This window comes from Triticum dicoccoides, chromosome 1A (assembly GCF_002162155.2).
Source record: "Triticum dicoccoides isolate Atlit2015 ecotype Zavitan chromosome 1A, WEW_v2.0, whole genome shotgun sequence".
Classification (NCBI taxonomy): Eukaryota; Viridiplantae; Streptophyta; class Magnoliopsida; order Poales; family Poaceae; genus Triticum; species Triticum dicoccoides.
Window position 1 is genome coordinate 143,949,313 of NC_041380.1, and position 24,212 is coordinate 143,973,524.

Here is a 24,212-nt window from a genome sequence, read left to right on the forward strand (position 1 = left end):
TCTTCTTCTCAGCGGCCTTCGTCAGCCTCTTGGCTGCCGTGGCCCTCATGTGGCGCCCAGACCCCTCCAGGGTCAATTGAGGCCGCGCAGCCCTGCCGGGACGGACCGGCTCACCGGAGCCAGCCCGCCGCGGGACTCGCCCTCTTCCCCTGGTTGGCGTCGAGCCCGCCGCCGCGTCCTCCTCCTCCCCTGACGACTCGTCGGCCGCATCTTCGACGAGCGGAGATCCAGTGTTGGCGCTGCTGACCTCCTCGGAGGCCACCGCCCACCGGGAGAGCTCCTCTTCCTCCGTCGCCGTTGCGGCCATGTCCTCCATGCCCCCGGCGCTGCCGGCCTCCATGGCAAGCTGTGCCTCCCTCGCCCTAGTGGCGATGTAGTCCAGCTCTGCCTGGGTGGTGTCCATGATAAGCCACCGCTCGGCGTCGGCATTGACGTACACCTCGATCAGGGTGTCGAAGAATTGCTGCACATCCTCGACCTTCGGCTCCTTCCAGCCCGGCACAGGGCCGTGCGCATTACAGTCCGACATCATGGCGATGATCTCGGACCGACGCGAATTGTTGCACAACGGGACCACCCCCGCTGGCAGCTTAAAAATGGCCCCTTGAGGGCCTTGCCAACCTTTGCGGGAGCCCTCGCGGCCTTGCCGGTCCGCTCAACCTCGCCATCGCGACACACATCAAGCTAGAAAAGCCGCTGGCAGAAGTGGGCATGCGCCAGCACCGTGAAGTTGTGATCAAGGCCGGGGCGGAGTCGCATAATGTCAGCCGGGTTCGTGAAGACTCAAGATGGCCTCCCCTTGCTGTGCAACGGGGCGATCCGGTGGCGAATGAAGTCCGCCCCGATCATCTCAAGGGTGTGTCCGGCCTGGGTGAGCCGGAGAATCCTGGTGGTGGCGACGGTGGGCCTCCCATCGGCGGCGTCAACATCGCTCCAATCGCTGCCGCGGACCGGCGGCACTCGGCGGACCTTGCAGAATTCCGGTGGGTTTTCATCTTCAATCCAGCACCACCAGCCACGCCATTCCTCCCACCTCTCCTTCATGGTACCGTCCGAGTACGCCCCCTTGGATCTTGGGATCCAGGTGACGCAACCGGAGACGGCTCCTCTCGGCTGGATTCGAGGTAAAAAGTAATGGCGGAAGAGCGCCGTGTTGGGCTGCACCCCGGCAAAGCCTTCGCAAAGATGTGTGAAGAAAGCCATGCACGCCACCGCATTTGGAGTAAAATCCAAGAGGCGAAAGCCGAAGGTGCGCATAATGTCGCAGAAGAAATCGGAGAAAGGAGGGCATAACCCGTAAGAAAAGTAATCAACAAAGAAGGGGTACCGATTTGAGGCAGGATCAGCACAAGCAGCAGGAATGATGCGTGTCGCCGGGTGTCCCGAATCCTCTCCCCCCATCTTCACTCCCCATAGGGGCTTGAAGGAGGCCCGGAGCTCTTGAACATCAACCGTCGAGGGGAAGAAGAAGGCGGACTTCGTCCGGTCCCCCGACAGCGCGCTCTCCGGTGGCTCCACCGTCCCGGCGCCCTTAGCCACCCCCTTGCCCTTGGCGAATTTGGGAGCCATGGCGACCAAGAAATTTAGAGGGCTGAGGAAGGGGGATGGCAAAGCAGCGGCAGCGGGCGACAGCGAAAGCTTAGGAAGGAAGGAAGAAAGGGAACGACGACTCTGAGATCGGAAAAGGCACGAGGGAAGAGGAGAAAGTGAGCAGCGCGCCCACGGTTATTCCTTCTTATGGGGGAAAAATGCGGGCCGCCTCCTTTCACATTAACTGTGATGTGACGCATGCCCGCGGGAAGCAACCCCATGCATGCCGCCCACGTCACACACGCTTCCCCACGCGCCACCACGCGTGGGAAGCATGGGAAGCGCAGCGCGCGAAGAGACTTACCGTGGTAAAAACCGCCCCGCCTGCCCGCGCACCATTTTTGGGCCTAGCCCAACAACGCGATTGCGCTTATGTGTGGCCCAGGCCCGGGGGCTCTTGTCGGTGTACAAAAAGAGGGGTACACTTTTTGTACCCCTAGAACTGCGCATGGGCAGTCTGAGCCACGGGCACCACCACACTGAGCAAGGCAAGGGAGGTGAGCCAAGGTAAGGCCGAAGCTCAGGAGAAGCAGAACGACGCCAAGACCAAGACCACAAAGAGCAAAGGGGATGAAGCGGACCCCCCCGACAAGATCCTTGTCGGGAGGCGGTTTTAGCAAATCTGGCAAGACCCTTGCCGTGGCAGCTCGCCCCACACCTACGGAGTGAGTCACCCTTGAGTCCACTGCCCCCATGGGGCAAGGATTCGGGAGACATCCCCGTGGTGGCTTGCAGATCTTTGTGAAGACATTCAAGATCAGATACACCCTTTAGAAGATGATGATCCCTGGCGGGATCCAAGCCAAGGAGGACCACAAGGCCCCCGGCAAGAGCCTTGCCGGGGATGACAGCAGGCGCCACGGCAAGACCCTTGCCGGGGCCCCGGCAAGGCCCTTGCCAAGAACACCCGTAGGGCCATCATCAGGCCCACGCCAGTCAAACCTCCACCGCCGTTGGCATGCAGCTGCCGACCCAACCAGCTGGGCAGGCACCTGCGTGGCGACATGCAGGTCTTCATGGAGACCCACCACTGCGCCACCTCAGCTGCCTGCCTGCCTACATGGCACCGCGGGCGCCGCTGGCTAGGGCGCGTGTCGACGCGAGAGGGAGCGGTGACGGACGAGACAAGGCTCTCCCCCATCCTCAATAAAGCAAGGACACCTGGGCCAGACGCATTAAATGCGCCTTGTCATGTAATGCGAGGGATAACCTCACATCACTGTTCCCTTTCCACCTCCTGTGTGCCACTGTGGCAACCGCTTTCCTGTAAAAGGAGGCTCGAGGCGACCAGGAGGAGGATTCGGCTTTTTGGAGCTCCTCACGCCCCATAGCTAGCTCAAGAACACAGATATACAATCCACCAAAGTAGGAGTAGTGTTTTACGCATCCCCGCGGCCTGAACCTGGATAAATGAACCGTGTGCTATCTGTTTGATCCGCTCTTCTCACGACCCCGCGCCCCACAACCATAGTAGGGATTCTTGTGATCCCATAGGCGTCGTTCCCACCGACAACTTTACATTCCGCTGCTATACTCTTAGAATTGCATGTGTAGGTTGGTTACTTGACTTGTGCTAAGTTGTTAAAATCTGCCAAGACTTAAAATTGGGAAAAGGCTAGATTCTTATTTGCTCAAGTAGTCTAATCAGCCCCCCTCTAGACATACTTTCGATCCCTACAAGTGGTATCAGAGCTTTGGTCTCCATTTTCTTTGATTTCCATAGCTTTTGGTGATCATAGCCTTGGTTTCACAACCTAGGAGAGTATGGCGTCTAGCAAGGGAAATTACCACCGCAGAGGTCCTTACTTTGATGGTACTAATTTTGCTAGTTGGAAGCATAAGATGAAAATGCATATTCTTGGGCATAACCCCGCCGTTTGGGCTTTTGTGTGTATTGGCTTGCAAGGTGAATTCTTTGATGGGAGAGAACAGAACCGTGAAGCTACCGCGGAAGAGTTGAAGATGCTACAATACAATGCTCAAGCTTGTGATATTCTCTTCAACGGATTGTGCCCTGCTACCTCTTGAGCACTATTTGGTTTTCCCTTGAAGAGGAAAGGGTGATGCAGCAAAGTAGCGTAAGCATTTCCCTCACTTTTTGAGAACCAAGGTATCAATCCAGTAGGAGGCCACACGCAAGTCCTTTGTACCTACACAAACAAATAAGAACCTCGCAACCAAAGCGATAAAGGGGTTGTCAATCCCTTCACGGTCACTTACAAGAGTGAGATCTGATAGAGATGATAAGATAATATTTTTGGTATTTTATGATAAAGATTAAAAGTAAAGATTGCAAAATAAACGGTAATAGAAATAACTTGTTGACGGGAGATTAATATAATGGAGAATAGTCCCGGGGGCCATAGGTTTCACTAGTGGCTTCTCTCAAGATAGAATAAGTATTATGGTGGGTGAACAAATTACTGTCGAGTAATTGATAGAAAAGCGAATAATTATGAGAATATCTAGGCATGATCATGTATATAGGCATCATGTCTGTGACAAGTCGACTGACTCCTACCTGCATCTACTACTATTACTCCACACATCGACCGCTATCTAGCATGCATCTGGAGTATTAAGTTCATAAGAACAGAGTAACGCATTAGGTAAGATGACATGATGTAGAGGGATAAACTCAAGCAATATGATATAAACCCCATCTTTTATCCTTGATGGCAACAATACAATACGTGTCGTTTCCCTTTCTATCACTGGGATTGAGCACCGCAAGATTGAACCCAAAGCTAAGAACTTCTCCCATTGCAAGAAAGATCAATCTAGTAGGCCAAACCAAACTGATAATTCGAGGAGACTTGCAAGGATAACCAATCATACATAAAAGATTTCAGAGAAGAATCAAATATTGTTCATAGATAGACTTGATCATAAACCCACAATTCATCGGATCTCGACAAACACACCGCAAAAAGAGTTACATCAAATAGATCTCCAAGAAGATCGAGGAGAACTTTGTATTGAGATCCAAATTGAGAGAAGAAGCCATCTAGCTAATAACTATGGACCCGAAGGTCTGAAGTAAACTACTCACACATCATCGGAGGGTCCATGGAGTTGATGTATAGGCCCTCCATGATCGATGCCCCCTCCGGCGGAGCTCCGGAAAAGGCCCCAAGATGGGATATCTTGGGTACAAAAGGTTGCAGCGGTGGAAATAGGGTTTCATGGTGCTCCTGGATGTTTTCGGGGTATATGAACATATATAGGAGGAAGAAGTAGGTCGGTTGACCCACGAGGGGGGAGGGCGCGCCCAGGGGGGTAGGCGCGCCCCTGCCTCATGGCCTCCTCGGTTGTTTCCACGTCCTCTCCAAGTCATCTTGATCACGTTTGTTCCAAAAATGACGCTCCCAAAGATTTCATTCCATTTGGACTCCGTTTGATATTCCTTTTTTGCGAAATACTGAAATAGGCAAAAAAACAGCAATTTGCACTGGGCCTTGGGTTAATAGGTTAGTTCCCAAAATAATATAATAGTGTATAATAAGGTCCATTAAACATCGGAAACACAATATATAATAGCATGGAACAATAAAAAATTATAGATACATTGGAGACATATCAAGCATCCCCAAGCTTAATTCCTGCTCGTCCTCGAGTAGGTAAATGATAAAAATAGAATTTTTATGTGGAATGCTTTCTAGCATATTCTTCCATGTAATTTTCTTTATTGTGGCATGAATGTTCAGATCTGAAAGATTCAAGATAGAAGTTTAATGTTGACATAAAAATAATAATACTACAAGCATGCTAACCAAGAAATTATGTCTTATCAAAATAACATAGCCAAAGAAAGCTTATCCCTACAAAATCATATAGTTTGGCCATGCTTCATTTTTGTCACACAAAATGCTCTCATCATGCACAACCCCGATGACAAGCCAAGCAATTGTTTCATACTTAGCCTTTTCAAACTCTTTCAACTTGTACGCAATATATGAGCGCGAGCCATGGACATAGCACTATGGGTGGAATAGAATATGATGATTGAGGTTGTGTGAGAAGACAAAAAAGGAGAAAGTCTCACATTGACACAGCTAATCAATGAGCTATGGAGATGCCCACCCATTGATGTCAATGCAATGAGTAGAGATTGCCATGCAACGGATGCACTAGAGCTATAAATATATGAAAGCTCATCAAAGAAACTAAGTGGGTGTGCATCCAACTTGCTTGCTCACGAAGACCTAGAGAATTTGAGGAAGCCCATCATCGGAATATACAAGCCAAGTTCTATAATGAAAAATTCCCACTAGTATATGAAAGTGACAAAATAAGAGACTCTCTATCATGAGGATCATGGTGCTACTTGGAAGCACAAGTGTGAAAAAAGGATAGTAACATTGTCCCTTCTCTCTTTTTCTCTCATTTTTTTATTTGGGCCTTCTTTTCTTCTTTTTTTCTTTTATGGCCTCTTTTTTCTTTTATTTATTTATTTTTTGTCCGGAGTCTCATCCCGACTTGTGGGGGAATCATAGTCTCCATCATCCTTTCCTCACATGGGACAATGCTCTAATGATGATCATCACACTTTTATTTACTTACAACTCAAGAATTACAACTCGATACTTAGAAAAAAATATGACTCTATGTGAATGCCTTCGGCGGTGTACCGGGATATGCGGTGAATCAAGAGTGACATGTATGAAAAATTAAGCATGGTGGCTGACGGTGTCCTGGACTAGGGGGTACTCAACACGTCATCTCCCGATCTGAGGCCGAGGACCCCTGTGGCCATATACTCATGGGCCAGTTCGGACAGCTGCCGCATACAAGGAATATTCCACAATACTTGGCGATCAAGACAAGGACTTCTCCCCACCGGCGTATTCGGCTAGGACTCTTGTTAACCTAGGCCTCTGCTGCATTATATAAACCAGGGCCAGGCTAGTCGATAGACAACTTCATCATACAACAATCATACCATAGGCTAGCTTTTAGGGTTTAGCCTCCTTGATCTTGTGGTAGATCTACTCTTGTACTACCCATATCATCAATATTAATCAAGAAGGACGTAGGGTTTTACCTCCATCAAGAGGGCCAGAACCTGGGTAAAACATCGTGTTCCTTGCGTCCTGTTACCATCTGGCCTAGACACCTAGTTCGGGACCCCCTACCCGAGATCCGCCGGTTTTGACACCGACATTGGTGCTTTCATTGAGAGTTCCGCTGTGTGATCGACAAAAGGATCAATGGCTCGCCTGCAGATCAACTACGACTTCGGCATCTTCGTCACCAGCTCGACTGGTCACCTTGGTTCGACCAAGAATTGCGCCCCGTGTTCGGATCACCATGTTCGGACAAGGGCCTTCATCAAACATCAACTCCGATCTCTATCAAGATCACGGAGGAATCCTCTATGGAGCTCGGGGGCTCAACGTCAACATTGCCTTCAAGCGACCGTGCTGTTTTTCCAAACAACGAACTTGTACCCGCTGCCACCACCTCTTAGAGAATCGCTTTGACGATCCCTTTGGTGGAATTGTGCGGAATTGAGTCTTAAAAGACCATGCAAAATTTCTTCGAGTTCCGATGGAGGAATCTCCCGCAATCTATAATATACCAGAGCCGTGTCAAATCTGGACGGGAATCTGGACGAGTTTAGGGCGTGATGTCCAGCTTCTAGCTCGGACGTCCTTTGGAAGATCCAACCGTTGATTGGCTGCGGAATTACTATATCTACCACCCCTCAAAATTTCAGCTCGATCCGACCGTCCAAACTCCGGGAACCTTCCGATTAATGCATTACTTTTCGGATCTATTTTCTGCGCGACAACGAATCCGACCCGAATTCATCTTTTTTATGAACGGGATTTCGGACATCCTTTTTGAAGGAAGTTTTGTATGGGGTATTGTGTTTTGTTCCCAAACGCGTCCCGCTAATTTTGAAGTCTTTTTCAATATGATCTTCACCATCACTCCGGTGTCAAACCAACCTGATAACGTTGCTCTACGGCTGCCGACCTGCGCTAGACACGCTGTCACTTTATTGAGCCGAGCTCAATTTCTTCGGATCATCATCTCGGCAAGCCGAACAAGAGTTCGCCATCGCGAAGGATAAATCATCACCAACATCGCCACCCCACGGATTACACGGAGCGGGCATACCGGCATCGTCGCATGGTCACTTCATCAAGCCAGCATCGACCACGTCACGACCAGCATCGGTAGGGCCGCACTATTGCTTCTTCAAGCTGGTGTCCGTCACGCCGACCTACTTCGACTCATCGGCTGACATCGAGGCTGGACCGGAGGCTTCACCATCTATTCATCAACCTACTCTGGAGATTTTGGCGTCACTAGCCGACTAGCTCCGTCATGTTAGCTGGACCGAGGGCTTTGCCTCGGCGAGCCAACCTTTCCCAGCATCGCCATACCATCGCTTTATCGCCATTCAGGCAATGGGTGTGCGGATCGAGTCCCAATTTTGGGAATCACCTTTCTTCGGATTGCTACAACAAATAAACCAGGTGCTATCAATCCTAGTATTTTTTGCTTGTTTGGGTTTATTTTTCCCAAGGAATTATTACTCTGGTTTGTCCATCATCTGTACACAGGTTTATCAAATGATGGCCGCATTAACGACGGTCGCCTGGTGGTTCGGTCAGTTTCTGTACATAGTCCGGCGAATGCCGCATCCGGAACTCGGACCGACCTGTGAATTCAGGCTTTGCCACGCCTTTACCGCATCACGCCGACGCCCTGCATCGACATTGACTTCGACGCTAGGCCATATTTCTTTTATTACTCACTTTGCATAAATTATTTATTATGCAACGATTTTTTTAATTATTATTATTACTATTATCTCCGGTTTGCACTACTTTTTGTGCACAGGAAAATGATCCGGGGACTTCGGCATCACTCTGTCGGTCTGCATTGACCGTGCTATGTCACCCCTTCGGTGTGTCGAGCTCTCCGCTCCGCCACCTCGGGACCGGCTTGGGGGATGGAACCTTGCCCTGCATCAAGCTCGGACCGCGTCATCAATACCGAACACATTAACCAGCTAAGTCTCTTTCATGCTCAAAGCTTTAATTTCTAACTTGTGTTCGGTTCGACCAAGCATTATACTTTTTTGGAAAAAAGTTGCTTGTAAAAAATTTCCTTGTCCAAACTTTGTTTGTGACACATAAATTCAAATACCCCGTTTACTTGGGGGCTTTCTTTATGAAGCTTTTCCTGTTGCATATGATTATACTTGTACGGCTTCGTTCCTTGTTCGTGTATTACGCCACAATATGCACCATGTTGACTTAAGCGATTTGCAAGCTGGGTTGTCTCGCTCCTGTGTTTACCCCTACGTTCCCGATTGTTCGACTAGGGAGTAAAGGGAGCACCTCTGCGATTGTCACGATCGGGTCACCCGAGCCGGACCTCAGACTGGGTGAAGCCGAAAGCTAGCGCTCTTATAGTTTTCAATGATGGTCGGCACACAACGGAACTCATGAGTACAAAAAAATCTATTGCACAAGTCTCATAATAACAATGAGCACCGAAGATAGGTATCGGTGGGGGTACTATTTTCTTCGAAGATGCTTCTTACACTTCGCAGTAATATAGCATAAGTTCCCTGAGCACACTTTGTCTGTTACAGCCTTATGGCCTAATTTCCTGGTTATTGGAAACACCGTCGATATTCTTGACCGATGGACTACATAACACTTTTCGGTCCTTGACCGAAGAGGGAGAAGCCGACGGTCGGTTAAGACGCGTTTAAAATTTGGTTGAACATAGATATGATATAAGTACTTCAGTACATGCAATCATTCTTCTACCCAAGTCACTTGGGGGCTCTTAAGTTTATTTGAGCCGTTTTATAATAAGTGTTCTTCTTCTTAGTCGTTGCAAAGTTTTATTATTATTATTTATCACTCCTTTTTTCTACGCGAGTCTGCGGTCACTAGCCGGGGAGCCTAATTTCTCTCTCAAAGCCGCTAGAGTTTAGTTTGCTAAACTGGCCTAATGAGAAGTACTCCGCCCTCAGGATAGGAGGTTGAAGCCGTAGGCTGACCCGCTCGAAGTCTAGAGATAGGATGTATCATGTTAAAGCACGACAGAAGCACTTCTTTTTTCTAAGACCAATTTTTGGATTGGCACCGAACACTTGATCATGTTCGGACGTCATGTTTTTACTGACGTTTCTTGGTTTTCCAAGCTTTTTGGCACTTTTAAACTATTTGTGTGTTTTCAGCACAAGTCTCGCAGTGCAATGCCGGACACCTTTATAGATTCGGCAAAAACATTCTCGGATCTCACTATATATGCATTGGTTTCAAATTGTGTCTTCGGTCAATAGTTGGGTTGCCCGGCTCCTGCGCTTGCCTCCTATGTTCCGCTTTGTTCGGCTAGGTGTGCAAAGGGAGAAGCACTGCGATTGTGCTTCCAGCTCAGATGGTTAAGCACCTCAGTGGAGAAAGCCGAAAACTAACTGTCACAATAAGCATAAACTGGTCAGCAATCCAATGACAGTGTTAAATGACGGGCCATTCATAACAATGGCCAAAGTGTTTACGGCTTGACCTCGACTGTCGCTGAACACTACCGGGGGCTATTAACTAGCCTCCCAAACGAAATCCTTGATATTTTGCTCTTACATTAGAGCTGAGGTTTAATGATCATGCTTAGCATGACAACCCAAAGAAAGGAACCGATAGCAGGACTATTTTCTTTGGAAGACATTTCTTCTATTAAACAGTAATATAACTCTCTGCGTACCTTTGTTTATAAAACCGTATGGCCATATTGCCTTGTTTGTTGTAAATCTTTGCCCTCATAAAGGTTTTATAAAGTAGGACAAACACTCCTCGGCTACTGGCCGAGGAGGTGGAAGCCGATGGTCGGTCAAACAAAGTTTTGTACAATGCGGATCTGAGCATTAATGACATAAAGTACTTGGATACATAGAGTCATTACACATAATTTGTGATTTTACTATGGATATTGATCCTTAATTCGGCCACCCGTGCCCGCATTAAGGCTCGGGGGCTACTGGGCTTCGGGCTTATTATTTACAAATATTAAAGGGGCACATCGATCCCCTGATCTGGTGTTGCCACCCGACCAGTGTCTCGGGGGCTACTGCATTGCTTGTCCAATGCAGAAAATTTTATGTGCAATATAGTTTCCGAGGAGATTTTGATCCTCAGGTCGGTCGGCCGCACCCAACCTGAGTCTCGAGGACTGAGCACACCACTTTTAGTGTCCCGAAGTATTCTGCCGAGTTTGGACTTGATCCTCAGGCCGATTTTGCAAATCAGCCTGAGTCTCAGCGGCTACTAGGATCAGCGGTCTTACGTCATCCTTCAGGTGCATCTCGGGTTTTAGACCTATACACACCTTGAGGGCTACTGGCTATATATCTCGGCAGAGAATAAATTGCACCAATAAAAAATATTCACAAAAATCGGCGCACATTCGGGGTGGTCCACCACCTCGGAAGCAGTCCAGCATAAAGCTCGGGCGCTAGTGGCTGGCTCCATAGAGGGCATTTCCGGCATTAAGCTCGGCTAAACTCCTTCAAACTTTTTTGAACCAAGGTGATATGACACCTCGGATATAGTCCGGCGTTGGAGCTCGGATACAGTTCGGCGTTGGAGCTCGGATACATAGTCTGGCGTTGGAGCTCGGATACATTCCGGCGTTAGAGCTGGGAAGCGGTCCGGCGTTGGTGCTCAGCTGCAAAAGATACCTCAAATGCAGTCCGGCGTTGGAGCTCGGACGCAACAGGACACTACCTCCCGGGAAAAACTTCAAACCCGAGGTGTGGCATAAAAATAACAAGGCATTGATAAAGGCCGGAAACTTAAAGGGGCTCCTCGGATACCCGACATGTAAACTCGTCGAATGCATTTCGGCGATCCTCAAGATCGAAGATGACAAGATTTGTTGAACCAGTTTTCAAGACCGACGACCGAAGATGAAGAACAGCTCGGAAGAATTGAGGAGCGTCCCTAACTTGAAGACCAGTTCAGGGGGCTACTGACGGTGTCCTGGACTAGGGGGTACTCAACACGTCCTCTCCTGATATGATAGATTGGGCCGAGGACCCCCGTGGCCGTATACTCATGGGCTAGTTCGGATAGCTGCCGCATACAAGGAATATTCCACAAGACTTGGCGATCAAGACAAGTACTTCTCCCCCACCGGTGTATTCGGCTAGGACTCTTGTTAACCTAGGCCTCTGGTGCATTATATAAACCAGGGCCAGGCTAGTCGATAGACAACTTCATCATACAACAATCATACCATAGGCTAGCTTTTAGGGTTTAGCCTCCTTGATCTCGTGGTAGATCTACTCTTGTACTACCCATATCATCAATATTAATCAAGCAGGACGTAGGGTTTTACCTCCATCAAGAGGGCCCGAACCTGGGTAAAACATCATGTTCCTTGCCTCATGTTACCATCCGGCCTAGACGCACAGTTCGGGACCCCCTACCCGAGATCCGCCGGTTTTGACACCGACAGTGGCTTTGCCACAAATACGATGTCAACTACATGATCATGCAAGGCAATATGATAAAGATGATGCGTGTCATAATAAACAAAACAGTGGAAAGTTGCATGGCAATATATCTCGGAATGGCTATGGAAATGCCATAATAGGTAGGTATGGTGGCTGTTTTGAGGAAGATATAAGGAGGCTTATGTGTGATAGAGCGTATCATATCACGGGGTTTGGATGCACCGGCGAAGTTTGCACCAACTCTCAAGGTGAGAAAGGGCAATGCACGGTACCGAAGAGGCTAGCAGTGATGGAAAGGTGAGAGTGCGTATAATCCATGGACTCAACATTAGTCATAAAGAACTCGCATATTTATTGCAAAAATCTACAAGTCATCAAAACCAAGCACTACGGGCATGCTCCTAGGGGGATAGATTGGTAGGAAAAGACCATCGTTCGTCCCCGACCGCCACTCATAAGGAAAGCAATCAAAGAACACCTCATGCTTCAAATTTGTCACACAACGTTTACCATACGTGCATGCCGCGGGACTTGCAAACTTCAACACAAGTATTTCTCAATTTCACAATTAATGAACTAGCACACCTCTAATATTACCACCTTTATATCTCAAAACAACTATCAAGCATCCAACTTCTCTTAGTATTTAAAATTTATAACCAAAGCAAATTACCATGTTGTTCTAAAGGACTCTCAAAATAATATAAGTGAAGCATGAGAGATCAATTATTTCTATAAAATAAAACCACCACAGTGCTCTAAAAGATATAAGCGAAGCACTAGAGCAAAATTATCTAGCTCAAAAGATATAAGTGAAGCACATAGAGTATTCTAATAAATTTCAATTCATGTGTGTGTCTCCCAAAATGTGTGTACATCAAGAATGATGATACATCTCCGTCGTATCTACTTTTCCAAACACTTTTGCCCTTGTTTTGGACTCTACCTTGCATGATTTGAATGGAACTAACCCGGACTGCCGTTGTTTTCAGCAGAATTGCCATGGAGTTATTTATGTGCAGAAACAAAAGTTCTCGGAATGACCTGAAACTCCATGGAGATTATTTTTGGAAATAATAAAAAATACTGGCAAAGAATCAAGGCCAGGGGCCGACACCCTAGCCACGAGGGTGGGGGCGCGCCCCCTGCCTCGTGGCCCCCCTGGAGCTCCACCGACGTCTATCTTGACTCCATATATTCGTGTTCGGGGAGAAAAAATAGAGAAGAGGGATTCATCTCGTTTTATGATACGGAGCCACCGCCAAGCCCTAAACTCTCTCAGGAGGGCTTATCCGGAGTCCGTTCGGGGCTCCGGAGAGGGGAATCTGTCGCCATCGTCATCATCAACCATCCTCCATCACCAATTTCATGATGCTCACCACCGTGCGTGAGTAATTAAATCGTAGGCTTGCTGGACGGTGATGGGTTGGATGAGATTTACCATGTAATCGAGTTAGTTTTGTTAGGGTTTGATCCCTAGTATCCACTATGTTCTGAGATTGATGTTGCGATGACTTTGCTATGCTTAATGCTTGTCACTAGGGCCCGAGTGCCATGATTTCAGATCTGAACCTATTATGTTTTCATGAATATATGAGAGTTCTTGATCCAATCTTGCAAGTCTATAGTCACCTACTAAGTGTTATGAACCGGCAACCCCGAAGTGACAACAATCGGGACCACTCCCGGCGATTTCCGTAGTTTGAGGAGTTCATGTATTCACTATGTGTTAATCCTTTGGTACGGTACTCTATTAAAAGGAGTCCTTAATATCCCTTAGTTTCCACTAGGACCCCACTACCACGGGAGGGTAGGACAAAAGATGTCATGCAAGTTCTTTTCCATAAGCACGTATGACTATATTCGGAATACATGCCTACATTACTTTGATGAATTGGAGCTAGTTCTATGTCACCCTAAGTTATGACTGTTACATGATGAACCACATCCGGCATAATTCTCCATCAGTGATCTGTTGCCTACGAGCTTTCCATATATTGTTCTTCGCTTATTTACTTTTCCGTTGCTATTGTTATCATCACTACAAAATACCAAAAACATTACTTTTGCTACCGTTACTTTGGCTATCGTTACCACTACTATCATATTACTTTGCTACTAAAAACTTTGCTGCAGATATTAAGTTTCCAGGTGTGGTTGAATTGACAACTCAGCTGCTAATACTTGAGAATATTCTTTGGCTCCCCTTGTGTCGAATCAATAAATTTGGGTTGAATACTCTACCCTAAAAAATTGTTGCGATCCCCTATACTTGTGGGTTATCAAGACTATTTTGCGGCGCCGTTGCCGGGGAGCATAGCTCTATTCTTTGAGTCACTTGGGATTTATATCCGCTTATCATTATGAAGAACTTGAGAGATCCTAAAACCAAGATTTATCCCTCAACTACGAGGGGAGGTAAGGAACTGCCATCTAGCTCTGCACTTGATTCACCTTCTGTTTTGAGTAAGCTTGCGACACCTAAACCTGCTTCTGCTATTAATTCTGACATGTCGCATATTATTGATGATGCCACTTCTACTATGCATGATACTTATGATGAAACTACTTCTATGATTGATACTACCGTACCACTTGGTAAATTTCTTGATGAACAACTTGCTAGGGCTAGAGAGAATGAAATTATTGAAACTGATAATATTGATAAAAGTAATGATGAAGGCTCTCCTAATAAATATGAATTACCTGTTGTGCTTGAGGGCTATGTTATGGATGAAGAAACTAAAAGAGACTTTCTTGCTTGCAATGATAGAAGTGATCTTAAGAAATTATTAGCTAAGCTTAAACAAAAAACTCTGAATGCTAGAATGAAATATGATCCTGCTTATGCTACTTCACCTATCTTTGTTACTAATAAGGATTATGAATTCTCTATTGATCCTGATATAATTACTTTGGTTGAATCTAATCCTTTTTATGGCTATGAATCTGAAACTGTTGTGGCACATCTTACTAAATTAAATGATATAGCCACCCTGTTCACTAATGATGAGAGAACTCGCTACTTTTATATCCTTAAAATATTTCCGTTCTCATTAAAGGGTGACGCTAAGATATGGTTTAATTATCTTCATCCTGGTTGTGTGCGTAGTCCCCATGATATGATTTATTACTTCTCTTCTAAATATTTCCCTGTTCATAAGAAACAAGCTGCCTTAAGGGATATATATAATTTTGTGCAAATTGAAGAAGAGAGTCTCCCACAAGCTTTGGGGAGGCTTCTCCAATTACTTAATGCTTTGTATGATCATCCTCTTAAGAGAAATGAAATACTTGATATCTTTTATAATGGACTAACCGATGCTTCCAGAGATTAGCTGGATAGTTGTGCTGGTTCTGTTTTCAGGGAAAGGACACCAGATGAAGCTGAAATTCTATTGAATAATATGTTGACAAATGAAAATAATTGGACACTTCTTGAGCCAACTCATGAGCCTATTCGTAAACCAACTCCGAAGAAAAGAGGTGTTCTATTTCTCAGTCCTGAAGATATGCAAGAGGCAAAGAAATCCATGAAAGAAAGGGGTATTAAAGCTGAACATGTTAAGAATTTACCTCCTATTGAAGAAATACATGGTCTTAATTTACCGCCTGTTGAAGAAATATATGGTTTTAATCCATCACCTATTGAAGAAACACATGGTCTTGATAACCCGACACGGGTAGTAAAGGTAAATTCTCTCTATAGATATGATAAAGCTGAAATCCCTCCTACTAAGTTTGCTAGCCAATGTTTGGATGGGTTTGATAACTTTATGGTTAAGCAAGAAGACCTCAATGCTTATTTTGGTAGACAATTGAAACAAAATGCTTACATGATTGAACACTTGGGTGATTATATGTCTAGAGTTAAAGGTGAACTTAAACTCATTAGTAAACATGCTTCTATGGTTACCACTCAAGTAGAACAAGTACTTCAAGCTCAAAATGATTTGCTCAATGAATTGAATAGTAAGAATAATGACTATGTTGTTAGAGTGGCTACTAGAACTGGTAAAATTACTCAGGAACCTTTGTATCCTGAAGGCCACCCTAAGAGAATTGGGCAAGATTCTCAGAGAAAAAATATAGATGCACCTAGTCCTTCTAAAAGGAAGAAAAAGAAAAATGATAGGACTTTGCATGCTTCTAGTGAACCTATTGCTGAAACACCTGAGAATCCAAATGACATCTCTATTTCTGATGCTGAAACACGATCTGGTAATGAACATGAAACTAGTGATAATGTTAATGATAATGTTCATGTTGATGCTCAACCTAGTAATGACAATGATGTAGAGATTGAACCTGCTGTTGACCTTGATAACCCACAATCAAATAATCAACGTTATGATAAAAGAGACTTTGTTGAGAGGAAGCAGGGTAAAGAAAGAGAACCATGGGTTCAAAAACCCATGCCTTTTCCTCCTAAGCCATCCAAGAAAAAGGATGATGAGGATTTTGAGCGCTTTGCTGAAATGATTAGACCTATCTTTTTGTGTATGCGATTAACTGATATGCTTAAAATGAATCCTTATGCTAAGTACATGAAAGATATTGTTACTAATAAAAGAAAGATACCGGAAGCTGAAATTTCCACCATGCTTGCTAATTACACTTTTAAGGGTGGAATGCCAAAGAAACTTGGAGATCCAGGAGTACCCTCTATACCATGCTCCATTAAAAGAAACTATGTTAAAACTGCTTTATGTGATCTTGGAGCCGGTGTTAGTGTTATGCCTCTCTCTTTATATCATTGACTTGATTTGAATAAGTTGACACCTACTGAAATATCTTTGCAAATGGCTGATAAATCAACTGCTATACCTATCAGTATTTATGAGGATGTGCCTGTTGTGGTTGCAAACATTACTATTTTAACAGACTTTGTTATTCTTGATATTCTCGAGGACGATAGTATGTCTATTATTCGTGGAAGACCCTTTTTGAATACTACAGGGGCTGTTATTGATTGCACCAAAGGCAATGTCACTTTTCATATTAATGGTAATGAGCATACGATACACTTTCCGAGGAAACAACCTCAAGTCCACAGTATCAATTCTATTGGAAAAATTCCATCGATTATTTTTGGAGGTTTTGAATTTCATCTACCTACTGTCAAGAGGAAATATGATATTCTTATTGTTGGGGATGTCCATATCCCCATTGAGGTAACCTAGTGTTATTCGAAATTTCTCCGGTTTCATGTTACTCGAAATGAGTTTGTTAACAAGACTTGATGAACCTTGTTAATGGATTCCTTTTGATGAGCGTGAGATGGATGAAGTTAGAAAGCACAACCTTCTGTACCCTCTTTTTACTATCTGTTATTTATATTAAATAAAGCAAAAATAGTAATTTCTGTCTGTTTTCTGGGTTATCCATGCAATAAAAAATACCCCAAAGATAGAAGTTCTCCGAATGCCCTGAAAATTAAATATGATTTTTTCTGGAATATTTGAGAATATCTGGCACTGAGAACACAGCAGGGGGAGCTAGCACCTGGCCACGAGGGTCCATGGCACGCCCACCCCCTAGGCGCGCCCCCCTTCCTTGTGGGCCCACGGTGGCTCCCCTCCACTTACTCCTGCACCCACACACTTCTTCTTCCTCCCAAAAAATCACCATCTAGCTCAAGCACGAGTTCTAGCTCATTTTGCTGCGATTTTTGATCTCCTTGCTCAAAGCACCTCTCACAAAACTACTTTGGGGGATTGTTCCTTGGTATGTGACTCCTCCATTGGTCCAATTAGTTTTTGTTCTAGTGCTTTATTCATTGCAAATTTGTGCTGCCTAGGTGACCATGTTCTTGAGATTGCATGTCAAATTTATATGGTTCCAAGTAGTTCTAATGCATGATATAGGCTCTAGGCACTTATAGGAGTAGTTGCTATCAATTTTGTTGAGTTTGGTTTACTTTTATTTTGAAGTTACTAAAAGTTCAAAAAAATTCAAAGGAAGAAATATGTTTAGCAAAATGTACCAAGGTGGTTCTTCAAGGAAACAAGGACCCAGGCTTGCAATGCGTGATGCTGATGACGAGCCACCAAGGGACGCTCCAGTGCGGCTTGTGAATGGCCTTCAGAGGACTTCATGGATCGAGCAGGAATTAAGGAAGAATTTAACGCATATTTGCGTAATGCTGATCTTGTGAGCTTCGAGGCGGAAAAGTGCAGTCAGTACCACTATCTCACTAGTTCCTTTGTGCAGAGGTTTGAATTTTCATCTTCACGCAATTCTCAAACCGTCCTATTTGATCTTTATGAAAATTCTTATACTATGGACTTAGAGGATTTTACCACTTCTTGCAAACTTCCACAATGGGGTAGTGCTAGTGAACCTCACAAATCTGAATTTAGAGATTTTCTTGCAAGTATAACTCTGGGGGAATCTAGAGATATAGCACAAGCTACCATAGGGAGCATTCATTTTCCTGCTCTACATTATTTTTCTCTCTTCATAGGTAGGTGCATAAATGGTAAAGATGAAGCATGTCATATGTGTGTCCCCGACCTCAGTATTCTTAGGAGTGCTGTGTTAGGAGGTAAATCTTATAATTTGGGATCCATTGTTGCACGTAGGTTGCATCACAATAGATTTAATGGAGATTTCTTCGGTGGAATTTATGCAACCCGTATAGCTAATTTTCTTGGTATAACTATACGTGAGGATGATATTGAGTTGCCTCCTGCTTATTTGGATTGTGAGGCTATGGTTCTTCATCATTTTGTTGAGAGGAACGATCAGTTCCTCCAGTACCGACTAATCTTTGACAGACGACGTGCCTATCACGTCGCTCTCCCTGCTTCTACTTTCTTTGACTTTCAGGCAAAAGGGAGATATTTTATAACCAGAGAGGAGGCGGAAGAGTATAAGAGGAGGGCTGAGATAGTTCGCCTCCAAGTTGCATCCCACGATGCAATGACTGCTGCATCTCAGTACGACCCCAACTACAACTTTGGATATCCGCCAGGCCATCCGTGGCATTAGCTTGGGGGAGTACGTATTTCCCACCGACATTACATTATGTTCACACACTCATTGCTAGATGTCGGTCTCATACTCTTTCACTGTAATATCCATGCTAGTTTATTTCCTTTTTATGCTTTCTTCTTGCGTGCTTGATAAACCTTAAGAAAAACCAAAAAATTAGTTGTAGCTTTTAGCTAGTTTTAATTTCTATGCTTGTAGTAGTAATTAAAAAGAAAACCCAAAAAGATTTCATGTTCTTCTTTTGCTTGTTGGGAGCTTTCCCGTGTAAATAGTTTTATTTATTTTCATTTATTTGGGGATCGATGGGAGAAGACCAAAATTAAACAGTTAAAGTGGCTCTTATATGCATTATTGTTGATCTGATAAAAGAGTCCATATTGCCTTGTCTTCTCCTGTTTATTGAATGCTTGAAGATTCCAGCTTAGTCCAATGCACGTGTTATTATTATTCACATCATTCGGTCGTGCAAGTGAAAGGCAATTACGATGATATATGATGGACTGATTGAGATGGGAGGAACTGGTATGAACTCGACCTCTCTTGTTTTTGTAAATATGATTAGTTCATCATTCCTGATTCAGCCTATTATGAATAAACATGTTTGCAATGACAATTAGAGATTATAGTTGCTTATGCCATGCTTAATTAGCTAGGAGCTTATAATGGTTTACCTTGCGTGCCAACATGCTATTGAAATGGTTGTGATGTGGTATGATAGGGTGGTATCCTCTTTTGAACGATTTGAGTGGCTTGACTTGGCACATGTTCACGCATGTAGTTGAAACAAAATCAACACAACCTCTACGATATTTATGTTCATGGTGCATTATATCCTACTCATGCTTGCATTCGGTGTTGATTAATTTTAATGCATGTTCATGACTGTTGTCGCTCTCTAGCTGGTCGCTTCCCAGTCTTTTGCTAGCCTTCACCTGTACTAAGCGGGAATACTGCTTGTGCATCCAATTCCATAAACCCTAAAGTTATTCCATATGAGTCCACCATACCTACCTATATACGGTATCTACCTGCCGTTCCAAGTAAATTTGTATGTGCCAAACTCTAAACCTTCAAATAAACATTCTGTTTTGTATGCTTGAATAGCTCATGTATCAACTAGCGCTGTCCGTATCTTCCATGTTAGGCGGGTTATTCTCAAGAGGAGTGGACTCCGCTCCTCACCCACGAGAAAATGGCTGGTCACCGGGATGCCTAGCCCCATGCTTTATGCAACTCAAATCAAAATAATTGCAAACAAAACTCCCCCGGGATTGTTGTTAATTGAAGGCACTTGTTGTTTCGAGCAAGCCATGGATTGATGCTTGTTGGTGGAGGGGGAGTATAAACTTTACCATTCTATTTGGGAACCGCCTATAATGTGTGTAGCATGGAAGATATCGCCATCTCTTGGTTGTTATGTTGACAATGAAAGTATACCGCACAAAATATTATTCACCTGTATTTCAAAATTGAGCTCTGGCGCCTCTACAAATCCCTGCTTCCCTCTGCGAAGGGCCTATCTATTTACTTTTATGTTGAGTCATCATCCTCTTATTAAAAAGCACCAATTGGAGAGCACCGCTGTCATTTGCATTCATTACTGTTAGTTTACATTGAGTATGACTTGACTGGATCTCTTTTACCATGAATTACAATGTCTAGTTAGTCCTTGATCTTTAAAGGTGCTCTGCATTTATGTTTTGCGGTCTCAGAAAGGGCTAGCGAGATACCATCTTATTATATCATATTATGATTGTTTTGAGAAAGTGTAGTCATTCGAGATTTATTATTATTGATCGCTAGTTGATTATGCCATTGATATGAGTAAACATGAGACCTAAGCGTTATTGTGAATATGGTTAGTTCATAATCTTTGCTGAAAACTTGAATGCTGGCTTTACATATTTACAACAACAAGAGCAAAAAGAGTTTGTAAAAGTTTTTCTTTATCACTTTCAGTTTATCAACTGAATTTCTTGAGGACAAGCAAAGGTTTAAGCTTGGGGGAGTTGATACGTCTCCGTCGTATCTACTTTTCCAAACACTTTTGCCCTTCTTTTGGACTCTACCTTGCATGATTTGAATGGAACTAACCCGGAGTGACACTATTTTCAGCAGAATTGCCATGGTGTTATTTATGTGCAGAAACAAAAGTTCTCGGAATGACCTGAAACTCCACGGAGATTATTTTTGGAAATAATGAAAAATACTGGCAAAGAATCAAGGCCAGGGTCCCACACCCTAGCCATGAGGGTGGAGGGCACGCCTGCCCCCCTGGGCGCGTCCCCTGCCTCGTGGGCCCCGTGGAGCTCCACCGACGTCCATCTTGACTCCATATATTCGTATTCGGGGAGAAAAAAATAGAGCAGAGGGATTCATCTCGTTTTATGATACGGAGCCGCCGCCAAGCCCTAAACTCTCTTGGGAGGGCTGATCTAGAGTCTGTTCGGGGCTCCGGAGAGGGGAATCCGTCGCCATCGTCATCATCAACCATCCTCCATCACCAATTTCATGATGCTCACTGCCGTGCGTGAGTAATTCCATTGTAGGCTTGCTGGACGGTGATGGGTTGGATGAGATTTATCATGTAATCGAGTTAGTTTTGTTAGGGTTTGATCCCTAGTATCCACTATGTTCTGAGATTGATGTTGCTATGACTTCTCTATGCTTAATGCTTGTCACTAGGGCCCGAGTGCCATGATTTCAGATCTGAACCTATTATGTTTTCATGAATATATGAGAGTTCTTGATCCTATCTTGCAAGTCTATAGTCACCTACTATGTGTTATGATCCGGCAACCCCGAAGTGACAATAATTGGGACCACTCCCGACAATGATCGTAGTTTGAGGAGTTCATGTATTCACTATGTGTTAATGCTTTGGTCCGGTACTCTATTAAAAGGAGGCCTTAATATCCCTTAGTTTCCACTAGGACCCCGCTGCCACGGGAGGGTAGGACAAAAGATGTCATGCAAGTTCTTTTCCATAAGCACGTATGACTATATTCGGAATACATGCCTACATTACATTGATGAATTGGAGCTAGTTCTATGTCAACCTAAGTTATGACTGTTACATGATGAACCACATCCGGCATAATTCTCCATCACTGATCCGTTGCCTACGAGCTTTCCATATATTGTTCTTCGCTTATTTACTTTTCCGTTGCTATTGTTATCATCACTACAAAATACCAAAAACATTACTTTTGCTACCGTTACTTTTGCTATCATTACCACTACTATCATTTTACTTTGCTACTAAAACTTTTCTGTAGATATTAAGTTTCCACTTGTGGTTGAATTGACAACTCAGCTGCTAATACTTGAGAATATTCTTTGGCTCCCCTTGTGTCGAATCAATAAATTTGGGTTGAATACTCTACCCTCGAAAACTATTGCGATAGCCTATACTTTTGGGTTATCAGATGATTGTGGTAAACTAAAAAGCAAAGACACAAATCATACAAGAAGCTTCAAGCAAAACACATATCATGTGGTGAATAAAAATATAGCTCCAAGTAAAGTTACCAATGGATGAAGACGAAAGAGGGGATGCCTTCCAGGGCATCCCCAAGCTTAGGCTTTTGGTTGTCCTTGTATTTTACCTTGGGGTGCCTTCGGAATCCCCAAGCTTAGGCTCTTGCCTCTCCTTGTTCCATAGTCCATCAAATCTTTACCCAAAACTTGATAACTTCACAACACTAAACTTAAAAGAAAATCTCATGAGCTCCGTTAGCGACAGAAAATAAAACACCACTTCAAGTACTGTAATGAACTCATTATTTATATATATTGGTGTTAAACCTACTGTATTCCAACTTTTCTATGGTTTATAAACTCTACTACTAGCCATAGATTCATCAAAATAAGTAAACAACACACGAAAAACAGAATCTGTCAAAAACAGAACAGTCTGTTGTAATCTGTAGGTTTCGAATACTTCTGGAACCCCAAAAATTCTAAAATAAATTGCTTGACGTGAGGAATTTATCTATTAATCATTTGCAAAAAGAATTAACTAAATATGACTCTCCAGTAAAGAATGGAAGCAAATATCGTGAGCGCTAAAGTTTCTGTTTTTTACAGCAAGATCGCAAAGACTTTCCCCAAGTCTTTCCAAAGGTTCTACTTCGCGCAAACACTAATTAAAAGCATAAAACCACATCTAAACAGAGGCTAGATGATTTATTTATTACTAAACAGAATCAAAAAGCAAGAAACAAAAATAAAATTGGGTTGCCTCCCAACAAGCGCTATCGTTTAACGCCCCTAGCTAGGCATAAAGGTAAGGATAGAACTAGGTGTTGCCATGATAATGATAAGGTAAATCACGAAAACTCATCTCATACTCCCTACGTTCAGCAGCAAGCTTTCTTTGTGGCAAGCAAAAGTAATCAAAAGGGCTAAATTTAATGGGACAAAAGTCCCCAAGATCAAGCTCGGGAGGTATTGGTTCCTCCTTTCGCCCCTCATATTGCACAGCCAATTCATCATTATAAGCATTCTTTTGGCAAAAAGTCAAGAGCCTTTGTTCAAGGGAAAAACCTAACCTGTTATTCTGGATAGCAAAATTATCATTAAGCTCAGAGATCCTGTCAACAAGAACATCGGTAGGAACCTTTTTTCTAAGGTTTTCATTAAAAGCAACATGATCTAAAGATCATAAACGCATAATGTCTTCTTGATAAAAAAGGATTGCTTCTATGGGAGGACGGCCGGCTTGTGATATTCTCTTCAACGGATTGTGCCCTCCTACCTCTTGAGCACTGTTTGGTTTTCCCTTGAAGAGGAAAGGGTGATGCAGCAAAGTAGCGTAAGTATTTCCCTCACTTTTTGAGAACCAAGGTATTAATCCAGTAGGAGGCCACACGCAAGTCCTTTGTACCTACACAAACAAATAAGAACCTCGCAACCAACACGATAAAGGGGTTGTCAATCCCTTCACGGTCACTTACGAGAGTGAGATCTGATAGAGATGATAAGATAATATTTTTGGTATTTTTATGATAAAGATTAAAAGTAAAGATTGCAAAATAAACGGTAATGGAAATAACTTGTTGACGGGAGATTAATATAATGGATAATAGTCCGGGGGCCATAGGTTTCACTAGTGGCTTCTCTCAAGATAGAATAAGTA